General features: G+C 32.6%; 1 protein-coding gene and 1 pseudogene across 2 annotated transcripts in view; both read right to left on the minus strand.

The window, feature by feature from the left end:
* Positions 1-26,019, minus strand: part of LOC114289226 (xanthotoxin 5-hydroxylase CYP82C4) — a 377,811-nt gene that overhangs the window by 263,680 nt on the left and 88,112 nt on the right. The gene's annotated exons all lie outside the window — the stretch shown is intronic.
* LOC114289246 (xanthotoxin 5-hydroxylase CYP82C4-like) lies at positions 746-25,584 on the minus strand (annotated as a pseudogene). Its single transcript, XR_014362856.1, has 4 exons — positions 25,552-25,584; positions 21,800-22,319; positions 15,857-16,327; positions 746-1,573 (listed from the first exon to the last, which is right to left on the minus strand). The product of XR_014362856.1 is annotated as a xanthotoxin 5-hydroxylase CYP82C4-like (transcript).

Here is a 26,019-nt window from a genome sequence, read left to right on the forward strand (position 1 = left end):
TTGTATCAATAGACTATATTGATTATTATGAGGCCTCCATTGGAAATAAGTAACTTATTGACTTATTTGTATCACGTCACCTTTTTATTTTTTTTGAATGTCTTCTCGTAATAAGCAAGAAAAACCAAAAAAATAGGCCATACCTAAAATAACCTTGAATGTGACTCATGTCATTTAAATTTAAATTAAAAACATGACATTTTTTCTTTTACTCCCAAATAGATACTAGATCACTTCCCTATAATCATTTGTACTCATAAAATTATGTTTGAATGACATGAATTTTGAAAAGATTTAGAATCACATAATATTAAGATTATTGGTAATAAAAATTTGGGATCAATGTTATTTATGAATTTAGCATTTGGTTTCGTTATGAATATTGACAAAATTTTAAATCTTGTTAGTCCCATTTTATTTTTTCTCTTCAAATAATTAATATTTCTTGAGCAATCTATGGGAAAGTAGGAGAATCAAATACTTTGTTGGGGAATAATTTTTTTTTTTTTTTTGGCTGAAATAAATAAATAATAATCACTTTTTTATTCTAATTCATTTCAAAGGTTGAATTCATGATGACTCAAAATCACATTTTCATTTCCGTCAATATTCATGTCACTCAAACATGGCAAATGACTCAAAAAAACAGTAACACTACAAATAAAGAAACTTTTATCTACAAACACTAATATGTGATTGAAATTCATTTTACAAATTCCAACAATACATGCATTTAATCTCTACCAAACACTTTAATTCTTATCACAAATCTGTATTCTAGTTCTTGGACTTAATCAAAAAACAAATATTGTAAATATGGGTCCACCTTATTGGTACAAGAATCCTAACACGTAGAGGTGAGGTGAACCTGTATACACCTTCATTTACCACACATTACATATGCATAATACACACTACAAACTAAGAAGATCTATCTATAGCTATCATAAAACTCACTCGGCAAGCGTGGGGTGACCAACACTTCCAATGGAGTTGCCTTAGGTAATGGAAGCCCCAACCCCTCACTCATATCAACTTTTCCATTCCCTGGCAGCATCACAAGGTTGAAACCTTGAAGTAGTCGAGCGAGTGTCAAATGTATTATTTGATACGCTAAGGTGCTTCCAGGGCATGACCTTCTACCAACACCAAAAGGAAGGAACTCAAATTGCTGCCCTCTTAAATCTGCTTTTGCTTGCCACGTGAGAAATCTCTCTGGCCTGAACTCATCAGGGTTAGTCGACAAGCAAGAGTCGCGGTGGAGCTTCCAAACATTTACTATCAAGCGAGTGCCTTTGGGGACGTAGTAGCCAAAGACATGGCAGTCCTGAATGGACTCGCGTGGTATGGATAAGGGTCCTGGAGGGTAGAGTCGTAATGTTTCCTTGACGATGGCTTGGAGGTAAACTAAGTTCTTGGTGTCTGATTCATCTACCCATCTTACTTTTCCATGTGCGACATATATATCTATTTCTTGTTGTGCTGTTTTGAGGGCTGTGGGATGGTTTAGAAGTAGGGAAACCGCCCAAGTTAATGTGGCAGTTGTGGTATCAGAGCCTCCTAGGATAAGCGACTGCAAAAAAATAAAAAAATAAATAAAAATTAATATCATGAAATTAAATTCTCAATTGAAAAGAACGTACAACAGTATTACATGTAGAAAAAAAAATACAGAGTTACACTTACAATGAATTTGAGTCACTTAATAATTTTTCTGTTATTGAGAAAAAGAATAAATTTCACTCCAGCCCATAATCTGGACTGAAGGGTACTATCCCAACTAAAATAAAATTAGAGGAATATTTATGCTACTAATTCATGCAAAGTTACTCCAGAGTCCTACCATTTGGTTTGGCTAGCTACAAAGGTTAGGATCCAGAGATTATTCCATGGTTCTCAAGGGTAGAAGGCCTTATTGCTGCAGTATTTACAAAAGGAAGAGACTTTTATTGGACTGAAAGGTTTAGTTGATTAATTAGATTAGAGGTCCAGTTGAGGTGATTGCGGGATTCCAGTTGAGTTAAATTAAGTTTATTTAACTCTTAAACTTAATTTTGGTGGATCCCCAACTCTATTCTCTCTAGTTGAAAAGACTTTCTGCTCAATTTTAATATCCACATTAATAATTACACTATTTTTCTTTTCTTATTTTCTCCGCAACTGATCCCGTTGCTGTAGAGCGAGATGGGGCAGTGAGTCGGAGAGAGTTGTCGTCAAATCAAACGCATTATCTCATCGGCGTAAAAAAAGTGTGAATCGGAGAGAGAGAGAGAGGTAAAGGACGAGGAGAGCGAAAATGGAGAGGACGTATCAAAGGGTGTCGTTTCTGGAAAGGAAGAGGAAATTGAGAGGTCGGAACCAAAGATGAGATGAAGAGTGTGTACTCACCATGATTGTTGCCTTGATCTCAGTCTATTTGGTTGAATGCTAAATTATTGAAGAATCTTTGCACTTTTTTTTTTTTTATACCCAATTTGATATATTCCATCTTTAAAGAATGTACCATGAATAAAGTTCAAATCTGGAGTGCAATTTGTTTCTCTTTAGCTACACGCCCTCCATTAAAGATCTGGGAACAATTTCTTTATATTTGTATATTTGTAATGTGTGTTTGAGTTATAGGAAGAGGATAAGCTGCAGGGTAGTACTATCGTTTTACCCACAAAGGCATCTTTTGGCAACTAAATTAAAAGTCAGCTCATTGACTCTTTTACTTTTTGGAGTCACACCACCTCCCTATTATTATTATTATTTTTTTTTTTTGATAAATTTTTTTAAAAAAACTTAAAAAATCTTCTTTTAACTCACTACTCAAAATAAGTTAAAATTGATTTTCACTTCAATCTTTTTGTGGGCCAACTCTCTAAACTCGAGCATGTGATACAACCTCTGTTAATTTGGATGAAAATTATGACAGTTGCATTTGGTACAAAATTAAAGAAAGTCTTTGTCTATATTTGAATCATAAAGGGACAAAGTGCTCATACAAGAGGTGGGCAGCGGTTTATCTGAACTGTTCAAACCGCCCAACTCGCATATAAATGGGCGGTTTCACAAACATAATGCGGGCGAATACAGTTTGAAATATGACAAATTTGCGGGTTGCAGGCGGGTCGCGGTTTAAACCTGCAATCCGTAAAAACCGCCCGCACTTTAATTATTATTATTATTATTATTATTATTATTATTATTATTATTATATACCAACTCTGTAACTTGTATAGGAGCACCATTATATTTTCTATGACACTAAGATCCTTATTTTTAAATATTTCTCAACTTTCTTAATGCCGTAGAATTATCAAGTCCTAAACTTGGTTTCTTATATGATTTTCATTGGTGATTCATCCACTTTTTCCTAATAAAATTTTTCTTCTGGTGGTCGATAGAACTTTTAGTTTGATTATTGATTACTAAACTGGCAATTCTAATTAAGTACAACTTTTAATGCATTGATAGACATTTTTTTCATGGCAAAAATGCTAGTGTGGAGTCTCTTTGTTTTGGGTACTTTCATTTAATGCATTGATATTCAATTTAATTTGTAAACTCATTAGAAAATTGTTATCACAAATACATAAAATGAATTTGATGCCTAAATTCGATGGGAAAAAAAAAAACTCAAAAATTAATTTTTAAAGAAAAAAGTATAAACCGCAAACCGCCCGCAACCGCCCGCACATTTGTAAACCCTATCCGCACAAACCACAAACCGCACTGCGGGCGGTTGCTGGTTGACTTTTTATCAAACCGCATAGATGGGGGTGGGTCAAAACCGAACCGCAAACCGCACAAAACCGATCCGCGAACACCCCTTAGCTCATACCCTTAACCATAATGAGATAAATTGAGTTTTATTCTAAAATAAATAATCTATTATCAAGATCATAATTACTATATATATATTTAGCAAATATACTCAAATTATATAATTATCAATATTTAATTAATTAAATTTTTTATATAAATTATTTAAATTTAAAAATAAGTGGGTTATCATATTTATTTAAAGCAAGATAAAAAAAAAATTCTTTATATGTAATGTTACTTGATGTATATGCAAATAATTTAGGTCAAGCCATTAATGCAGCTGAATAAGACTTCAAAAGAGATTTGATATACCACTTGACTTAACAAGTATAAGGTAGCCCAGTTCTATGTTATACATGTTAGAAGTCAAATTGAACCCTTAGCTTTGCTAAGCTGGTTTGTGAAAACCTTCCACCGACAAGTACATGAGGTTTTTTTTTTTTTTTTTTTTTAATGAGTAAAAATAAAAATTTTGTTAGGTTTTATTTCTTGGCAAACCCGTTTGACAAAACTCCTTTGAGTTGTAATTTTATTCGCACTTTTTATTTCAGTGAGGCTATGAGTGTTTAAATGCGAATCCAACCCGAATTGTGCTTTTCAGAGAAGGTACAACCTATGTTGTCAAATCTGGAGACAAAACATTGTGTTGATTCAATTGTAATTTTTTGTGTTTTTGTTCTGTCCGCTCGAGCGGAGCCTTGTGAGCTCGAGCGTAGATTAGCAGGTCTCAGTATTTTGTCAGGGCAAGAAAAAAATACTGGTGGGTGTGATTTTACGCTCGAGCGGATTATCCTACGCTCGAGCGCATTTCAGTTTGTTCGCACGCAGTTTTTGGTCAGTCCGCTCGAGCGGGCTGTGTTGAGCTCGAGCGGACCGCGCGATCCCAGATTTCCAGATTTGATTGAAGAGTTGGTTTTCTTCTGAAATTAGGATTGCTTTGGTTTTCTATATATAGTTGGTTTTCTCCCAAAACTAAAAAGACTTCTCCAGAATCTTATTTTTGGATCTTAAGGTTTATATCTGGAGAGATTTTGCTAGTTTTCTTTGATGTTTTTATTGAGTATTCAACTCATGATCAAAAGAGAGTACATCAAAGGTTTATTTGTTATACACAAAAGAAAGAGTTATTCTTCAGTTGTGGATTCTGAAGAATTCGAGCCTGAAGCTTTGGTGGAATCCGGAGTGGCTCATCAGAAAGACAATTCCGTGGTGAAGATGGGGTTGGAAGAGGCACATAGAGGTTGGTTCAATTAGGCGTTGTGGATTCGCTAGGTAATTGAGAGTATACCTGTGTAATTCCTTTAAATCTTCTTAGTGGATTGTTCTTGTGGCTGTTGCCCGTGGTTTTTTTATCACAGTTGGAGGTGTCCAATTGTGGTTTTTTCCACGTTAAATCGTTGTGTCTCTTTGTCTTGATTGTTTGATTGTAATTGTTATATTCTGCTTAAAATTGATACATAATCACAAATCAACATCTAGGGGATTTCTAGATTTTTCAATTGGTATCAGAGCGAGTTGTTCTATTTTTTTTTTTTTTTTAAAAAAATTTCTTTTAGAACGAGATCTTGTTTGATTTGTGATAATGGATACAATTCGTGAAGGAAATTCTATGGTTCGACCACCCCTACTTGACGGATCCAATTATTCTTTTTGGAAAGCTCGGATGAGATCTTTTTTAAAATCTATTGATGAAAAAGTTTGGCAATCCGTCATGAATGGGTGGACTGAACCAACAATTACCGTTGATGGAGTTACAATCCCCAAACCAATTGATAAGTGGGACACAACTGATTACCAAAATAGTAGCTGGAATAGTAAAGCTATCAATTCTCTCTTTTGCGCTGTCACACCTGAAGAATTTAGTCGTATTTGTAATTGTGAAGTCGCAAAAGAGGCTTGGGATATCTTACAAACTATTCACGAGGGCACTCCTTCTGTGAAACGTTCAAAACTTCAAAGGCTCACATCTAGTTTCGAAAACCTTTCAATGAAAGATAGTGACACATTTGATGAATTTTATGCGAAGTTGAGTGACATTGTAAATTCCAGCTTCAATTTAGGTGAAAAAATTCCAGAATCCAAAATTGTGGGAAAAATTTTTAGATCCTTGCCCGATCGGTTCCAACCAAAAGTTACGGCTATTGAGGAGGCTCAAGATGTTGACAACCTCAAGCTGGATCAGTTGGTTGGAAGTCTCCAAACTTATGAGGCACATAGGAATTTCAAAAAGAAACAAAAAGATATTGCTTTTAGTAGTGCTCATAAAGTGGAAGAGGATTCTGATGAGGATTGCGAGATAGATTCCAAGATTATGGCTGCTTTTGTTAAACAATTTAAAAAATCTTTTTTGAAAAAGAATCCTAATCTTTTGGAATCTACTCATTCTCATAAATCTAAAGGCAAAGATAAACTCAAAATTAATCCTATAGCCAAGAAGGAGAAAGGAAAGATACAAGAGAACTCTGAAAGACTCCAATGCTATGAATGCCAAGGATTTGGCCACTTTGCTTCAGAATGCCCTACTCGTTTGAGGAAGAAGAAAACCCTCGCTATCACTTGGGATGATGAATCAGAATCTGATAAAGATGATAGTGACAACGAAGATCAAGGCGAAGAGGGACATAAGCAATTTCTTGCCTTCATGGCGGCTTCTGAAACTGAAGGACAAACAGAGTCTCCGAAGAGGTTAGTTGAGAATATCTCTGATGATGAATCCTCGGAGAGTGATCATGAAGAGCTTGAGCAAGCTTATGAAAAGTTGTATAAAGAGTCTCTTAACTTATTCAAATTGAATGACAAACTCACAAAGAAACTCAAAGCATGTGAAAGTGAGAATGTCAAACTTAAGGAGGAGATTTCCGAGGCCAGGATTAATGCCATCAAGGTAGCTGATGATCGACAAGTTCTTTGTGCAAAACTGCTGACTTGTGAGACAGAGAGGAATGAGCTGCTGCAAACCCATGCCATGTATGAAGAAAAGATTGAATCTCTTGAGATATCACAAGTTGCTTTGGAAGAACTAATGGTCAAGAAAGAGGAAGAGCTCAAGTGTGCTATGGCTACCATTGGTCTTTGGAACAAAGGATCAAAGACTTTGGAGGATATCATTGGGTCTCAACACATGAGTTGTGACAAGAGTGGCATCGGCTTTAGAGATAAGAAAGAGCAAAAACAGAGTGCCTCCACATCTTATGATACAAGAACTCAAGGAAAGGGAGGACAAAAGATTCAACAAGAGGAAAGACTTCTCAAACTCCCTAGAGTTAGTAAGGTAAAAGAAAAGAAGGTACACCCTGTTTTTGTTTGTCATCATTGTGGTTTGCATGGTCATATTCGCCCTTATTGTTATAAGTTGCATGGGAGAGTGTCTCAAAAGGGTAGGAATTCGAATACTTTTTGGGTTAGGAGACAACCTTACATGTTCAGGCAGAATACCAAGATTCATGAGGGTGTTCACAATGCCACGACATTTACCAAGACCACTAGACCTAGGAATAGGAAGTTGGAAACCATGTCGAGACGGGTTCCTATTGCAGGGGAAAGGAACCACAACGTCAAGACACCACCCAAGAACTGCAATTCTCACAACTTTGTTCGTACTAAAGCAGTTTGGGTGAGAAAACTTGACTTGTGTTAATTTGTTTATTTGTTTTAGCTTTTGGGCTTTTTGTGTGTTGTTTTTAATTAAAAAAAAAAAAATGTGTGCTTGTTCATTTTTTTTTGTCTTGCTTTATTTTTGAAAAAAAAAAAAATCCCAAAAAGATTTTCTTAGTATGGTTTTGCAAGCTTGAAATTTTTTGAGTGGTCCTTGGTGCATATTGGAATTAATGAGAATATCCATTACATGTTAATATGTGAGTGCTTTCTGTGGTCATTACTCATTTTGGAGTGTGTGTTTTTTGATTAGTATGTCTCATTCTGTACACACTCTTGGATTAGCAAATTTTGGAGTCTTCCGCCTTAGTGATTATTTTTTTTTGGACTTCTAGCATTGTATCTTTTGCTTCTCTAGAGGAATTGACCCATACTAGCATATCTTGGGTGATGTTGAGTCTCTTAACCACCTACCACCTTTTTGCACCTCCATGGCTTTCCCCTCTATTCTTTGCAGTCTAGCCATGAGGAAAAGGCTACCTCAGAGTCACCAACCAGGCCATCCTTATTATATCCATGCTTCTCTGGTTCGGTTTCCATACTCTTGAGCGTGTCAGCCGCCAATGATTGTGCAAAAGAAAAAGAAAAAAAAGAAAAAGGAAAAATATGCACAAGAAAGAAAAGAAAAAATGTGAAAAAGAAAGAAAAGAAAAAGTGTGTGAAAAAAAAAAAAGGAAAAAGATTCATTGATTGAGGGGGAGCCTCCGCCTTTACTCACCAAATACCCCTTGATTCCTAGTGGTTTGACTTTCCTATAGTTGTGCTTAGATTCTCTTGTCGGAGGTCCAACTTTCAGATCACTACTAGGATTGAATCTAGTGTTTGTCGAACTCCAAGAGTCACACACACACTTTTATCATGGGATCTATGCTTTTCACATATTGCATCACTTTCTTGCATGAGGAATCTTCTACAGACTGTGCACATTGTGTTTTCTTGTAATGGTGCTTCTTGGATAATCTTATGTGTTTTAAGGTACTAATCTGAAATTCCTTGCTTGCTCCACCATATTATTTTTATCGTTTTTTACTTGTTCACTGTTTTCAGTGTTTTATAGTTGCTTTTAGTGAGGGGGAGTTTGGTTTATCTTGATCTGGGTTGGTAAGGGAGTTTGGTTTCTCATTGCAAGAGTTGTTTAGCATGAACACTTTGATATGTTGGCTTTTGAGATTGGCTATATGTTTTGCTGTTGCTATGCACTATTTGCCCTTCTTGTATGTTCATGGTATTTACATCGTCATATCATTGCTTGTGTGGTCTATGATCTTGCTTTTGTTGTTTGAGAGTTATTTTTCATGAGTCTTAGTTTTTCATCTATTCATATTTTCCATCTCATGTTTCAAAATAATCGTGTCATATGTCTATTTCTTTCATTTACTCTTGTGGGACTAATAGTTGTTTTGGAGATTGTGGCACTAATAACTATTTTGCAGATCAAGACCTTGAAAAAGAAGTTGGCTTTTGTTGGCTGTAATGGGTTGGGGTGTTTAGGATTTTATTTGTTAGGTGTGTTTTGTCACGGCATTGCCAAAGGGGGAGATTGTTAGGTTTTATTTCTTGGCAAACCCGTTTGACAAAACTCCTTTGAGTTGTAATTTTATTCGCACTTTTTATTTCAGTGAGGCTATGAGTGTTTAGATGCGAATCCAACCCGAATTCTGCTTTTCAGAGAAGGTACTACCTATGTTGTCAAATCCGGAGACAAAACATTGTGTTGATTCAATTGTAATTTTTTGTGTTTTTGTTCTGTCCGCTCGAGCGGAGCCTTGTGAGCTCGAGCGTAGATTAGCAGGTCTCAGTATTTTGTCAGGGCAAGAAAAAAATACTGGTGGGTGTGATTTTACGCTCGAGCGGATTATCCTACGCTCGAGCGCATCTCAGTTTGTTCGCACGCAGTTTTTGGTCAGTCCGCTCGAGCTCGAGCGGACCGCGCGATCCCAGATTTACAGATTTGATTGAAGAGTTGGTTTTCTTCTGAAATTAGGATTGCTTTGGTTTTCTATATATAGTTGGTTTTCTCCCAACACTAAAAAGACTTCTCCAGAATCTTATTTTTGGATCTTAAGGTTTATATCTGGAGAGATTTTGCTAGTTTTCTTTGATGTTTTTATTGAGTATTCAACTCATGATTAAAAGAGAGTACATCAAAGGTTTGTTTGTTATACACAAAAGAGAGAGTTATTCTTCAGTTGTGGATTCTGAAGAATTCGAGCCTGAAGCTTTGGTGGAATCCGGAGTGGCTCATCAGAAAGACAATTCCGTGGTGAAGATGGGGTTGGAAGAGGCACATAGAGGTTGGTTCAATTAGGCGTTGTGGATTCGCTAGGTAATTGAGAGTATACCTGTGTAATTCCTTTAAATCTTCTTAATGGATTGTTCTTGTGGCTGTTGCCCGTGGTTTTTTTATCACAGTTGGAGGTGTCCAATTGTGGTTTTTTCCACGTTAAATCGTTGTGTCTCTTTGTCTTGATTGTTTGATTGTGATTGTTATATTCTGCTTAAAATTGATACATAATCACAAATCAACATCTAGGGGATTTCTAGATTTTTCAAATTTTATTAAAAAAATAAAATTAAAGGTACAAAAAGATATAATGTATTGAAAGAGGTTCAAACAATATAAATATTCTTATTACTACTACTTGCACTCATATAACTAATCTCTCAGCCTCACAATTTTTTAAACAAAAAGTAAATCAAAACAACACCAAAACAAGTTTTAATAGTTAAGATGGACTTAACTACCAAAAAAAATCCAAAGTCAAACCACATACCGAAAAACACACTTCTCAACTTTCAAGGCACAGCCATACCACACTTAAGGCACAGCTCAATGTCTCCCACGTTTGTTCCCTCCGCCAGACTTCACTCACTCCATGGCTAAACACCATTGGCAGAAACACACCCATGGCCGAAGCTTGCTTCCAAAACCGAAACACCCACTGGCCCAAACACTCAAACTCCCATTGCCAAACACCCCTCCATGGCGAAGCTTCCGAACCAATGTTTTAAAAATCGGACCGATGAACAAATTAGAAAAGAGATCGGGTGGACGTATCATTAGTTCAACTGTCGTCATAATTATTTTATTAATATTTTTATAATTTAATATATATAATCATCAAACATATATGTTTACATCAATATTGTTTGTAAAAATATTAATTATACATGTGTTTGAAGGAAATTAGTTTGCATGTAATAAATGTTATATATTTCCTATATATTAACAAGGAATCATGGTGACAAAGTGGAAATTCATTTTTTTTGGAGCTTGTGGTGTTGGGTTCAAGTCCCTTTAGCAACAACTTTTTCAATATTTGACCAAACTGGCGGTTTGCTTCAACCCAAGCCGGTTCGTCCTGTTTAGCGGTTTAACCACGATTTGCACCGATTCAACTTAAAATGATCGGTTTTCAAGAGAGAACGGGTTAGAGGGTATATTCAGATCGGACCATTGACCGGTCGAGAGTTTAACCACTCGAACCGATAGGTCTGGTTTAGTTTTCAAAACATTGTTCCAAACAAACTCCTTTGGCCGAGAACCACCAACACCTCCCATGGCCAAAACAATCCATGGCCCAAAGACCCAGGAACCAATTCCTTTGCAGACATTTGAACAACAAAACTCACTCTAGAATGTAATCGCTAGACACCCCCATGAACAGCAACTCGCTCTAGAATGAAATCGCTAAACACCAAAGCTACATCAGAATACCCTGAGCCGAAACAACCTCCTTTTATTGAAACGAAACGCCGACCTCTATATAACTTAATAGAGTTCACCCCTCAAACTCCCACTCTCCAAGGAGAGCCCGAATGAAGCTCCTTTACAAATTTGGAACATTCCTTTTATCGGCCTACCACCGACCTCCATAGATCTTAAAGGAATCCCACCCTCAAACTCCCACTCACGTAGGAGCGCTCGAATGAAGTTTCTAAACAAATCTAACCCGCCTATATTGAAGGCGCCGCCCATGAACGAAACCCAAAAAAACCACGGTCGAAATCCCTGAAGGCCAAAACCCACCCCTTTACAACCCTAAAAAACTGAAAAAGATTTGGAAGAACTATAAGGATTCAAGTTTATTATAAGGAAAACAACAAGCAAGCACAAAAAAGGCAAGGCCAACTGACCGCCATGGCCAAAAGCGATAGCCAATTGGCCAACAATGAGACTGCGGATGGCGGTTTTTAGAGAGAGAGAGAGGAAGTTTTAGAGAGTCAAAATTTTAAACATACGAGTATATGAGTTTGCGACTTACACATATAAAAGATTGAATTACACTGACAGTTCGTGTACTTTGGGGCTTATGTCATTTTGGTGCCTGACTTTTTAATTGTATTACATTTGATCTTGAATTTTGAATCTCGTTCCAAATAAGGACAATCACAGATGTCGTTTCCTTTGTAAACATAAAATTCTCCATTTCAAGGGTAAAGTTATCATTTAACTTATTTTGTATTGGTTAACTTGTATGTTGTTTAAAATAAAATAGCTTTTTTTTTAGGTCAAGGCTTGTCTCCAATTCAGTTTCAGATTGAACCATATTGTTGGGCCTCCGTGGGTCTACCACGGAGCCTGTATCGATGATTCAAACCGTTCAATGAATAGGGCTCGTCGAGTACTTTATCCCTGCAAAAAATCACGTTGATCGGATATCGATAACCAACATAATTTTTTGTAGGGATGAAGTACTCAACGAGCCCTACACATTGAACAGCTTGAATCGTCGATACGAGCTCCATGGTGGACCCACGAAGACCCAACAATACTATCCAATCTGATTACGGACTGGACACAAGCCATATCTTTTTTTAATGAATAATGCTAGCACTTTCTTGGTTATAAAGTTCTATTTGGTTTGATTTTCAGAATCTATTTTCACAAAAAAGTTCTAAAAGACTAAAAATCAAATTGGTAAAAAAAACTAAGAACACTTATCATTGTTATATAATTTTATCCTTTGAGAATGTAGAAATAAGTTTTTAAAATTAATTTTTTATATTTATTTTCGTTAAATCAATTTCTATTTTTTCAAAAATAATTCTAAAAATAGCCTAAAAAACTCAAGTAAAACATGGCGATAATTTTGATATCATTATTAAATCAATCCATTAAATCAAAAAATTCAAAACTAAAAATATTTCATATATTAAACATATTAATTACCCATTAAAAGTTTAATAACCATCATTTACATGATAACCATAAAAAAATATGTTAAAAACAAAAAAAAAAAATCATGCAAAAACATTAATAAAAACAATCACTCGTTACATATCCATCATCCAAATACATACTAAAAATTAATTTGGTAAAAAAAAATTATCATTTTTATATAATTTTATCTTTGATAGGTAGAAATAAATTTTAAAAATATCTTTTTTATATTTATTTTTGTCAAACTATTTTATATTTGATTAAATTGACGATTTTACTCTTAAAATGGAATATTATCCATTTACAAAGTAAACAACGTTTTTAATTATCCTTATTTAAAATATTATTCAAAATTTAAAATTAAATATATCACAATTAAAAAATTATGACCAAAATAACACACTATTAATATAATTCATCCTACATAAAATGAGAGGAACACCTGACATGCTTTAGAATAGTCCCCTCCAATTATAACTGCCAATAGTCACGAAAAGAAGGTGTTTTATGGAGTCTGGATCCTCGGCCGCTCTACCCGGCGGCTCTTTCCAGCAGCGCCCCAAAACGACGTCGTTTTGGGGCCAATTTTCCATAAAAAAAAAAATAAAAATAAAAAACAGAACGAGGGTCTGCGGGTTCATCCATATATATATATATATATATATATATATCTTTATATCTATAGATGAAGAAAAAGAAGAAGAATGAAGAAGAGGAAGAAGGAGCCGCTGGGTTTGCTGGGTTCATCATCAACAAAAAAAAAAAAAAAAAAAAAATTGTTCAAAATCTAGATTTGTTTGTGTGTATGTATGTGATTACCTAGCTGGATTTGATTGTTGATGAAGATGATGAAGCTGATGATGATGTTGAAGATGATGGTGATGATGTTCAAAAAAAATTTTGATCGCCGATGGACTCTGCTTTCTCTACCTTTTTTTTTTTTTTTTCTAGTTGATTTGGATCTGGATCAAAAGGGGGAAAAAAAATTGATTCCTGTGTTGAAGAATGCTTCCCAGATTTGGATCATTCTTCATTTCTTTTCAAAAATTTACAAAGGAAATGATATATATATATATATATATGAATGAACCCAGAATTCCCAAAGATATATATATATACTCCTTTGTTCTTCTAATCTAATATAATATATATATATATATATATGAAATGATATATATATATATAAAGATATATATATATACTCCAAACCAAAATCTGTGTTTCTTCTTCCCCTCCAAGTCCAATCTAAACACAGATAAGTCCATTCAACCCCAACTCTTTGCCTCCTCTCGAGTTCAAGTGCTCGTTCTATTTGTTTTTTTTTTTTTGTTTTTTTTTATTTTATGGAAAATTGGCCCCAAAACGACATCGTTTTGGGGCGCTGCTGGAAAGAGCCGCCGGGTAGGGCGGCCGAGAATCAGGACTCGTGTTTTATGGCCCTACCCTCCTAGCATAATAACATCTCATGCGATATCCACTTAGAGAAATGACTAATAGAATTACTCCCCACATGAATTATTTATTTAGGGTCGGTTTGTTTTGAGAGATGAAAAAAAAAAATGAGATTAAGATAGAAGTGGGTCTTATTAATATTATGCTTATTTTGAGAGATAAAGAGGAGATTGATTAGCAGATGTTGAGATTGAGATAGAGACCAAAGACTTGGTATTAGAAATTTAGTCCTCTGATTTAGTTTTTTTTTTTTTTTTTTTTCACATCTTGGGTATTTTTTTTGAACATTAATGTTTAATGTTTTTGTATTTTTTGTTAAGTAAACATCATAATTTTATTTGTTTTATTATTTTATATTTCTTTTATATAAAAATAATTTAACAATCTCCACATTAACAACTATCATCAAAATAAATACAATTTTACTTAATCTTCACACTAAAACCATCTCCAACGTTACATCAGATTCAGTATCAAATTTAAATTTGATGAAAAAAGTCACTTTTTCTGCTCCAATGGTTTCACCAAACTGATATCAAACTGAGAACGGAGCAAATTTATCACCAAACTGAGAATCTGCGTGAGCCTTCACCAATTCACTGTGCTAACGTTGCAAGTGGAGCCACCGGTCAACCTGCCGGACGTTCAGCCGGTCGACCCACCGGTCGACCGGAAACAAGTTTAAACAGTTCAAATAAGTAGGTTCAAACAAGTTCAAAAAAGGTAAAAAAATATATTTTTTAGCCTTACCGGCGGACCCACCGGACGACCCTTCCTTTAATGCACACCGTTGGAGCAAGCCATATCAGATTGAGAAAATGAGCTATTTTTTACTCAGATTTGATGAAAAAAGTAATGAACCGTTGGAGATGCTCTAACAACTATTATTAAAACAAATATAATTTTACTTAATCCCTCATTATTAATTTTCTCACTATTAATCTTCTCTATTCTACTTTTAAAAACAAATCAACACTTAAAAACGTGTTATATTGCCCTATGCTCCTAACATGATAACATCTCATGCAACATCCACTTAGGCCTAGTTTTGCATGTTTAAAAAAAGTTAAAAAGTCAAAAAGTCGTTATCCTATTTAAGTCACATCATCTGATTTAAGTCACATCACTTCTCTAACACATCACTTCAAACCCAATCCAAATTCAACTCATATTTCATAAAAATTTTAAAAATACACTTATTTTAATACATCCCCAACAACCCTTTAATAGAGAAATGAGTAATAGAATTATTCTCCACATGAATTATTCATTCTTAATCCTAAAAAGTGTGCTATGAGTTCACCACTAGTTTGACTATTGGATGACTCTTGAGCCTATGAATTCACTACCATGATGTCTCACTCACTACATTATCGCCTTATCTGAACTATGAACTATGGACTTCTCACTTACTAACATTATTATTGCCTAAAATAACTTTTTAACTTCTTATATTATGCTAAGGCTTCGTTTGGAAACAGGCTAATTTAATAATTTTTTGACTATTTAGTTAATATATGAATTAAAAAAACTAGTTTGTTTGGGATGACTTTTTGACTTTTTATATAAAGATGTGCAAAAATTAGAAAGAAAAGAGAATCTTTAATTTTTTGATATGTGTTATTGGCTTTTTAAATTTTTTAATAACTTTTTGACTAAACTACCTGTTGCCAAACGAGGCCTAAGAATGAAATAATCTGACTTGTATGCCTTAACGAAAAGGGTCCAAATTAATACGTACGAAATTTTTAGTAAAGGTAAGGAATTTGAGTGTACCAGAGCAGTTCCCTTGATGATGTCCTGGCTCTTGTGTCCAAACACCAACCCATCACCATTCTCAGGGAAGCAAGACAACAACACATCCATGAAGTCTCTTTCATCTTTCTTCACCTTCCCTTCTTTCCTGCTCTGCATGCACATGTTCTTCAAGCCACATACTCATGAAATAATCCATCTCTTTACCATTCCTCTTCATAGCCTTCACATTACCCTGCAAATCCAACCATTCAATCCCGGGAATCACATCCGAACACTCAGAAACACCAGCCAAATACATGAACTCGTCCATCGTTCTCGCGAACTGCCTTGCCTCCTTGTCTCTCTCGTTGTCACCGAAGTTGTATCTCTTCCCCGCAATCACCCGTAGCATCAAGTTCAACGTCACTTGCCTAAACCATTCGCTCACTTTCACCTTACACTCAGTTCTGGAAACATAGCAGAGACAGAAAAAAAAATTGATAACATAAAATTAGAAGACAAAAAGAAAAAAAGGAAAATTTGAAGATTGCCTTTTGTTTGGATAAATAAGGGAATCTCTCATATTTTGTTTGGGAGGTCAAGTATAATCTGTGTGTTTGCTTGTCGGTTTTGAGTTGAAACTTATCTAATTCTTATTAATGATTTTGGAGATGCTTAGCATAAACAATGATCAATTTTTTCTCAAACTATTTTGTATCGATCTCAGAGTTAATAAAATTATCTTTGCTTGCTGCCACAAAAAAAAAAACCCAAAAGAAAAGTAAAAAAAAAAAAAGTTTCATATTATATTGTTAAAATAACTTTTTATAAGGGTCATTTTTAAAATTTCTTCAGTACATTTAAAGGATAATTATGATATTATAAAAGGTACTAATTAGTTGATTTCTTTCCAATTTTTATTACTAAAATAATAATAAATAAATAAATAAATAAGACAATTTTTAGAGTAGTAATACTATGTACTTAACACATTTTATCAAAAAGAATATTGCTATTTAAGGACAAAAATTAGACCTACTTTTAGATCAAATGTTGTGTCATTCTATTAAGATATTCAAGTCAAATCTCTCTTTAATTTATTCTCTAATAATCAACTACTCATCCTCATGTATCACTAAGTTTAGAAAGTGGATTTAGAAAATAAACTTATATATTATTTTTTTTTAATAAAAAAAACATCAATATATGGCTTAGAGTAATGCTATGGACTCAAAAAAAATTATTAAGAATTATATATAATATTTATATGGGCGTTGGTGGGCCTTGATTTAGTCTCATGTCGATGATCCAAACCGTTCAATGTGTAAAATACATCAAGTACATCATTCATCAAAAAAATTACGTTGATCAGATATTAACAACCACTTGATCAGATTACATTTTTTAAATAATTTTTAAAATAAATTGTAACAGATATGTGATATGATCGAGTAGTTATTGATATCCAATCAATATGATTTTTGCAAGAATGATGCATTTTATAGATTCTACATATTCAACAATTTAGATTATCGACATAAATCCAAATTAAGATCCACCAATGCCGAAGGAGAGCTGAGTCCTTTATATAATTTGCTTTCATGATAAATTTTTGCACCAAAATTCTAAAAGAGTAGAGACACTTGTAAAAGAAATAAGTTAATTTGTAACCTAAGTCAAAATCTTTTTATTAGACTCTTATTTGGTAATAAAAATAGTTCGATTTATTTTATTTCATAAACTCTCTAAGGAAAAAATACATAATTAAGTAAGAATACAATAAAATATTTTTTTTCTTTTTTCCTTAAACAATATTACTATGTTACTATCAAATAGACTAACATGTTTTTCTTACTGTTTACATCAATTTCGACGGTAATAATTTTTTTTATAAAATTCATAGTCAACATGAATCTCATTTAATAGATCTGGATGAGAAAATTTTAAAAATATTAATTTTATTAAAAACTGACATCTATATCAAAAGTTATATTATTTGGACAAATTACACAAATAGTCCCTATAGTTTGGAGCTTGTATCACTTTAGTCTTGACTTTTCAATTATGGCACATTTGATCCTGAATTTTGAATCTTGTTTCAAATAAGGACAATTAAAGCTACCATTGTTTAATTTCAATGGCAAAATCGTTAATTTAATAAAATATAAACTAATTTCACAAAAATAAATGTCAAAAAAATATTTTTAATTTTTTAAAAAATATTTTTATCCACCAATAATAAAATTATGTAAAATTAATAAAAATTACATGATTAATTTTTTTAAATTAATTTTACATGATAATCATTCAAACACATAATAAAAATTAATTTGATAAAAAAAATAAATAAATGTTTAAAAGATTTATCAATTTTACATAATTTTATTTTTAGTATGTAAAAATAATTTTTAAAAATTCAAAAATATTTGTTTGACATTTATTTTTGTCAAATTAGTTTATATTTTATCAAATTAACAATTTTATCCTTAAATTGACGATTTTACCCTTAAAAAATATAATAATATTTTCAATTGTCCATATTTGGAATAAGATTCAAAATTCAAGGTCAAATATGTCACAATTAAAAAATCAGGGATCCAAGTGACACAAACCCCAAACTATAGAAACTATTAGTGTAATTCATCCATATTATTTTAAAATTTAATATTTTGATAATAATAGTATGTGTTAAATTTTTTAAGAAAACTTTTTTACACTTGTCCTTAGTATATTAAAGTTCCATTATGGGAGGTTTTAACCAAATCCTTCAAAAAATTACTCAAATTTTTACCTAGGTTGGGAACAGGATTTTTTAATAATTTTTTAATTTTTTAACTAAAATATGATGTTAAAAAAATATATATGTTTGAAAAAAAAAATTAATTTTTTACAATAAAAAAAAATACAAAATAATATATATAAAATAAAAATGGATAAAATAATATTTTTGCCCTTCAAAAATTGCTGTGTAATCCGTGACCATGTGACTTTTCCTGACATGGTGAAGTGATGCAGCAGAGGGCTCAACATGTCAGCTATATGCATGGGAAGTAGAGATTGTTTTATGGAAAGGCTTCACCGATTTTAATATTTTTGTTAAAAAAAAAATTGTACAAATTAGGTTTCACCAATTTTGTAATTCACAAAACAGTGGTGTTACAGAGTCCGAATGGGCAGCGGCTTGAATGGCTCGAAGAAGGGAAGGAGGGGGAGGGGAGGGGGAGGAAGGAATGGAGGGGGCCTAAAAAATGGAGGAGAAGGCGGCGAAGGCGACACGATCGGCGGAGGCGACGAGCGGGGCAGAGCCGACGAGGGGCGGAGGCGACGATCAGAGCAGCGACGGCGACGATCAGAGCAGAGCAGCGAGGCGGCGAAGGCGGAGGCGCGGCGATCGGCTATCGGCGACGGCGACGGCGACGGCGACGGCCTCTCCCTCTCCCTCTCTTTCTCTTTCTCTCCTCCCTCACTGCGTATCAGACTGAGGAAGAAGAAGAAAAAAAAAAAAAAAAAAAAAAAAAAAAATCAAAACCCAAAACGACGTCGTTTTGGGTTTTGAGCCAATTTCGAGCCTCTGATTTCGGGCCCTCAAACATTATTCTTCACAAAAATAGTCATAAAAAAAATGTCAAGTTGCAATTTGATTGACAAAAATGCTTTGTTATAAGTTGTGATAAAATTTAATTGTATTAAATTTTTTTTGTCAAAAAACATTTTCAAAACCCATCAAGAAATTTTTTTCACTACCCTTGTAATTGTACATATGTCCAAATTCTTTGCAAATCTTCATTAAAATTAAATGAACACATCTATACTAAATTCTTTGCAATACTCTATTTTTTTCAAAAAAATATATAAAAAGAAATCAAATATTGGACATCACCAATTTGGTATTTGAAAAAAGTTGTCATAAAAAAAAAATTAATTTACAAAAATGTTATGTTGTGATTTGTGAAATGTAATCAGATTGTTTGGTTTGGTTTTTAAGATTCACTTATCAAAAAATTAGAATTTGAAAATTTTCGTATTTTTTGTTACACTGAATTATTGTTCAATTTCTAAGCAATTTATTTAAGTATTAGATAAAAAAAACAATGAAAAAATAGAATATTTGTGAAGAATCTTTATAAAATTAAATAGCAAAAAAACAAATTGTTAATGGATGCGTATATTTTCTGTGTTGTTGTGTAATTATTTTGTTAAAAATTATTGTACTTTGTACATACATGTACAAAAAACAATTCTTTCTAAAAAAAGTATGAATCAGTGGGTTTTAGTTGTTTTCGTATTTTCTTATTTTTAGTGAATATTTTTAAATTTTTAAATAATTTTTTTATGTTTTTAAATGCATCTTAAAGTAAAAAAATTGTGAAAAAATATTTTTAAAAATTAATAAATACATAAAAATATAAAAAATGTAGTGAATTCTCATATTTTTTTATATTTTTGGTATTTAGTAAATTTTTAAAAGGTTTTTTAAAAAAAAAATTAATTTTTAAGCATATTTATGTTAGGTATGTCTAAAAATTAAAAAAATTACTCAAAATTTTAAAAAAATTTAACAAAAATACAAAAAATACAAAAAATAAAAAAATAAAAAATTTTAAAATATATTTTTAAAAAATGATAGCCAGATGCTGATTACTCTTCGCGTACACCCTGTGATCCAGTACAGCTATATTCAGGTTTTGACATAATAGAAGGATAAATGTCTGTGAGCACTAATTAGTGCTCCCATTAATTAGGTGGCAGTGGATCTCGTTATTAATGATGTGATATTTTGGTCTTGAAGTTGTATTTTTTTTTTTTTTACTTTTTTAATGCATTAATACTATTAGTGATGGTGTTTTTAGTGGGATGAATCATTGTTGTAATAGAAGAGCCGTTCGGACAGAAATTAAAAATAAAAATAAAAATAAAAATAAAAAAAAAAAAGAAGGTGTAAAAACGTTCATTTGACCTTTGATGTGCCACAGATAACGTGATTGCTACATAGACATAGACATTAGGTACAGGTTAAAATTATAACTTTCTGATTTTTTTTTAACAATAATATATATATATATATATATTTTTATTTTTTACTAAAACATTCCGTTTATTTTGGGAGATAGAATAAAAGAGATTAATAGCAAGGAAATTAATAGTGAAGAGATTATTAATGAAGGGATTAATAATAAGAAATTGTTAAATTATTTTTATATAAAATAATAAAATAAATAAAAAAATATAAAAAAATAAATATTATATTTAAAAAAATTCTCAATATATAAAAAATAAATAAAAAAATTTCTAATCCCTCACTATTTTTCTAATATCATCTCTACCTCCTCTTTATCAATCCCCCTTATTCCTCCTTACTAATATCAAAGGATTTCTAGTCCCCTCCCTATTTCTCAAAACAAGTACCCTATTCTCAATCTCCTCCGCGCTATCAAAGCCAATCCCCTCCCCATAACTCCAAACAAACGGAGCCTTACCTATTAAACGAGATCTAAACGTACGTGATAGAGATTGAAGGAATATATTGTAAAATTTATATGTAAAACAAATCAATAAATCTGATTAATATATTAAAATTTTGAATTTTGAGTATAATTTCTGGATTTGTAAAATTATTGCAAACAAGGTATATTTGATTTGATTTTTAAAGAGTAGTTTTTGAAAATTGTTTTGAGGAGAAAGTTTATAAATTTTTTTAATTTGTTTGGTTGTATATTTTGAAAGTAATTTTGAAATTTAAAATGATTTGATATTTTATTATAATTAATTAGATGTGTGAAAAAAAAAAAATTAATTAATACGTGAGAGAGAAAAAATAATTTTAGAAAATTTACAAATTAAACAAAATTTTTAAAAAAAAAAATTCAAAATTACTCTACAAATCCAAACCAAACATACAAGGGGAAAATTTTTCCCATTTCATTTCATTTTTTTTTTAAATTTATCCAAACAAACCAGGAGAAATATTTACTTATTTATTACTATTATTATTATAATCGAAATCACCCAATTCAAACTGATTATTTATGAAACTACCATTTTTGACGCTGAGTAAATAGAGCTCTTTGATCGACAAGTCCACCTCCAGGGCTCGGACAAGCTTCAACGACTCCAAATGGCGGTTAGAGAGGAGGTGCTGGGTGGTGACTTTACGAAGCTCGCGCCAGTAGTCATCGGAAGGTCCGAGCGCCGAACTGGCGCCATTGTAGCCCATGTATTTGAGTGCTGCGGTTTGGGGCCGAGACATGAAAGCTCGGTCGTTGACAGTGAAGCATTCGGTGATTGTTTCTTTGCTGCTCACCACGATGGCTTGGTGGAACCCGAGTCTGATTGTGAATATCGGACCATGTCGGTCGGCCATGGCGGCGAGGGTTCGGAAGAGTGGGGTTTGGCCGGCGAGGAGGTGGAGGTGGCCGATGATCGGCCACGCACCTTTTGGAGAGTACAAAAGGGCCGGTCTTGGACATCCATATTTTGGAGAGTACAAAGGGCCGGCCCTGTCCTAAGGCAGGTAAGGCTTGTGTCTTAGGCCCCTTATTTTGGGCCAAAAATAGGGTCTCCAAATTTAAAAAATTGTTATAGGTTTAATTTTTTTTTTTTGGTTTTAAGATCAATTCAAAGGGCCCCAAATGTTTTATTGGGCCCATGTGTAATTTAGCCCATATTTATTTATAAATGTGTTTGGCCTATATTTATTAAAATGAAAATATATAAATAAATAAATAAAAAATAATAGGGCCCCTAAATTTGGTAAAATATATAAACATATATAACATAGGCCCTAAATTTGGCCCAAAAATAGAGCTCCTAAATTTGATAAAATATTATAGACTCAATGTTTTTTTTTTTTTTGCTTTTAGGATCAATTTAAAGGGTCCCAAAATATTTTTTTGAGTCCATGTATGATTTACTCCATATTTATTTATAAGTGTAGTTTGGTCCATATTTATTAAAATGAAAATATATATTAAAAAAAAATTGTTTGGGCTCAAGAAAAATAATACATACAATATATGGGTCCTATTTTTTTATTTTTTATTTTTACCTTCTTTATCTATTAGATTTTAGTGGAATAAATAATTTTGCTCAAATTTTTTTACCTAGGTCTTTATCAATTTTAATTAAATAATTTTTTCCTAATTTTTTTGTTCTAATTTTGTTTTATTAAATTGTTTTATTTATAATTTTAATGATTATATGTGTCAATAAATTTTTTTATGGTTACAAATAAATAAAAAAATTGTAACTTGTAATTTTATTCATGAATTTTTTTTCAATATAAAAGGGCCCTCATTTTCAAAATTCGCTTTAGGTTCCGACGAACTCAAGGCCGGCCCTGAGTACAAGTAGGGCTAGAAGGGTTCCGGTTGCTTGAAGTAGAGGAAGAAAATCCATTTCTAGAAAGAGAGTGAAGGAGGGAGACAGTGAGAGGAAGAGCATGGACAGGAGGGAGGATTATTGAGAACCTTGATCAATGGAGGTACAATATTTATGGAGTAATGGTTGAGACTCCACCCGATAAGATCTTATAAGATTTATACAAAATTATTTATGATGTAAATTTTATATTAATGAGCTTTGCACACATATAAAGGATCAAGATCATTTTAGAGGTGTGAGTGCCATCTCAAAGGCGTCCCAAACATTTTTCTATTTATAACTCAATACGACAAATTCCACACGCTTGTCCCATAATCCCAATTTTATGGAAATTTATTCAATACAACTATCTAAGGGATTGTTGAGGATAAACTAAAGCATTAGGATCCTCTAGAGTGAGATGGTAGAGTGATCTTCTAGTGTGAATTTACGAGGGTGTGACACCTGTCCCACTAATAGAACAAAGGGTGGAGATCAATTCCTCACCAAAACAACTAAAAAGTTTTTTAAAAAAAATACCGTGAAAAGAAAATTGAAGAGAGAGAGGACGCTCTGCTCTACCATTTTACTCTCAGACCTCATGTGACCCTCTAAGGATCTACCACACGGAAGCTCTTCTTACACAATTTGCACACATGTTTAAGCTCTTGATCTTCTTCCATTGATTAGAAATAGAGAAACAAATCAGAAGAAGTAAAAGAAAGTTAAAATCTGAAATCTAATTTTCTTTTTCTTTTTTTTTTGAAAGTTTTCTAAGATACCTATCTCAGATTTCACTGAAAATTTAAGATTTGAGGTAGAGATTGGAGAAGAAGCAAAGAGGGAGAGGAGTAGTGTAGATGTTGAGTGACTTTGTTTTGTATTTTTCTTTCTCACTCACTGCTAGTAGCTGTTGGGTTGTTGAAATTTACAAATTGTAGCATAGAAACAAAACAAAGCATGGTCCTTCAAATCTGTGAAAAAGATAACTCTTTGAAATCTGTTAGGCAAAGCTGTTTGAAAAAACGTTGGGTCAGGAAAAAAGAAAAGAAAAAAAACAGAGTGTTGGTTTGAAGAAAAAAAAAATAGAGCATGGTCCATGATATATATTATTCATTTGAGTGAAGAAAAAAAAAAACCCCAAATCAGGTTTAGAGCAGGAAATAAAAATAAGCTCCCCAAAAAAACCCAAATCAGGTTTAGAATAGGAAATAAAAACAGAGCATTGTATATTGAAGCATTCATTTGGTTTTAAGGTTTAGAACATGAAATAAACAATAAAACATTGATCATATCAGGAAATAAACATTGATTATAACAGGAAATAAACAATACACTATTCATTTGAATGAAAAAACAAAAAAACAAATCAGGTTTAAAACATGAAATAAAAACAGAGCATCGTATATCTGAAGCTTTCATTTCATTTTAAGGTTTAGAACAGGAAACAAAAAATAAACATTGATCATATCAAAAACCCAAATCAACCTGAATAAGAAATAAAAAAATGCACATAGAATAGGAAATAAAAAAAAGCCCCAGATCAGCCCGAAGACCTTCACAATTCAAAAACCCAATAAACATACTAAATCATTACTCTAATTTTACAAATAATAAATTTTATACTACCACATCACCAAATATTGAAAATAAAGTGGAACACTTATTTTGTAGGAGGAGAATTCCTGTCGCCTTAGATTTTGGACGGGAAACACTGTTTAGGCTTGTCTCAGATTCCGTTTTAGTTATCTAAATCGTTTATTTTATCAAACACTTTATATATTTTATTTATAAAAAAAATTTAAATCAATTCAATAATTTTAACTTGTTCAATTTATTATATTTATCAAAAAAATATATAGTTCATTTTTTAAAATACAAAATCAAAAATAGAAAATTCCAAAAAATAAGAAACATAATCAAGGGATTGTTGGTGGTGTCCTAAATAAATGTACTTTTTGACTTTTTGGACTAAAAAGTATAGGAAAAAAATATGATTGTTTGGAATAACTTTTTAACTTTTTACGAAAAAATGTGCATTAAAAAATTGAATAAATTAGTATATAGGAGAAGATCTGATGGAATAGGCTGTACAATAGGATGGATTGAGGGACAGTGTCGGCAGAGGATGAGAGATGATTCCCTGTTTTTTGGGCATTGAATTGGAGGTGTTGTTCGGCCCATGGGGCCTACCACTGGTCTCGTTTTTGCTAATCAAAACCGTTCAATGTGTAAAACTCGTCGAGTACTATACTCTTGTAAAAAATCACGTTGATCGGATATCGATAGTTATCTGAACGGATTAGTTTGTTTTCAACCGTTAACTATAACACCATCCATTTTATAAATTTTAACTGATTTGATCATATAGTTACCGATATCTGATCATATAGATTTTCTACAGCCATATAGTATTCGACGAGTTCTACATATTGTACAGTTTAGATTATTAAAAATGGACCCGTAATGGGCCCCCACAGGCTGAACAGCACCGTGTTATTTGTACACCTAAATAAGTGCAATTTTTCCCAAAATCACGCTCCGCCTGCTTTGCCGTCAGAGTTGTTTGAAAAGAAAGATTGTGTAAAATTAGTTTTTTAATATTTTTAATATTTTTTTGGGTAAGTAGTGATAACTTTTTAATTTTTTGAGTAATTTTTTAATTTTTTGACTTTTTTTTAGTACCCAAACCAGGCCTTAATGTCTTCCCCGAAAAAGAGGCCAATTCGGCCAATCCAACACATACAGATGACACTACTAAAAAAAGTACTTTTTGCGACCGCTATAAGCCGTCGCAAATAATAAAAAAACAGTCGCAAAAGACTTTTTGCGACGGCCCATGC

Source organism: Camellia sinensis, chromosome 3 (assembly GCF_055761805.1).
Source record: "Camellia sinensis isolate YWXY chromosome 3, ASM5576180v1, whole genome shotgun sequence".
Classification (NCBI taxonomy): domain Eukaryota; kingdom Viridiplantae; phylum Streptophyta; class Magnoliopsida; order Ericales; family Theaceae; genus Camellia; species Camellia sinensis.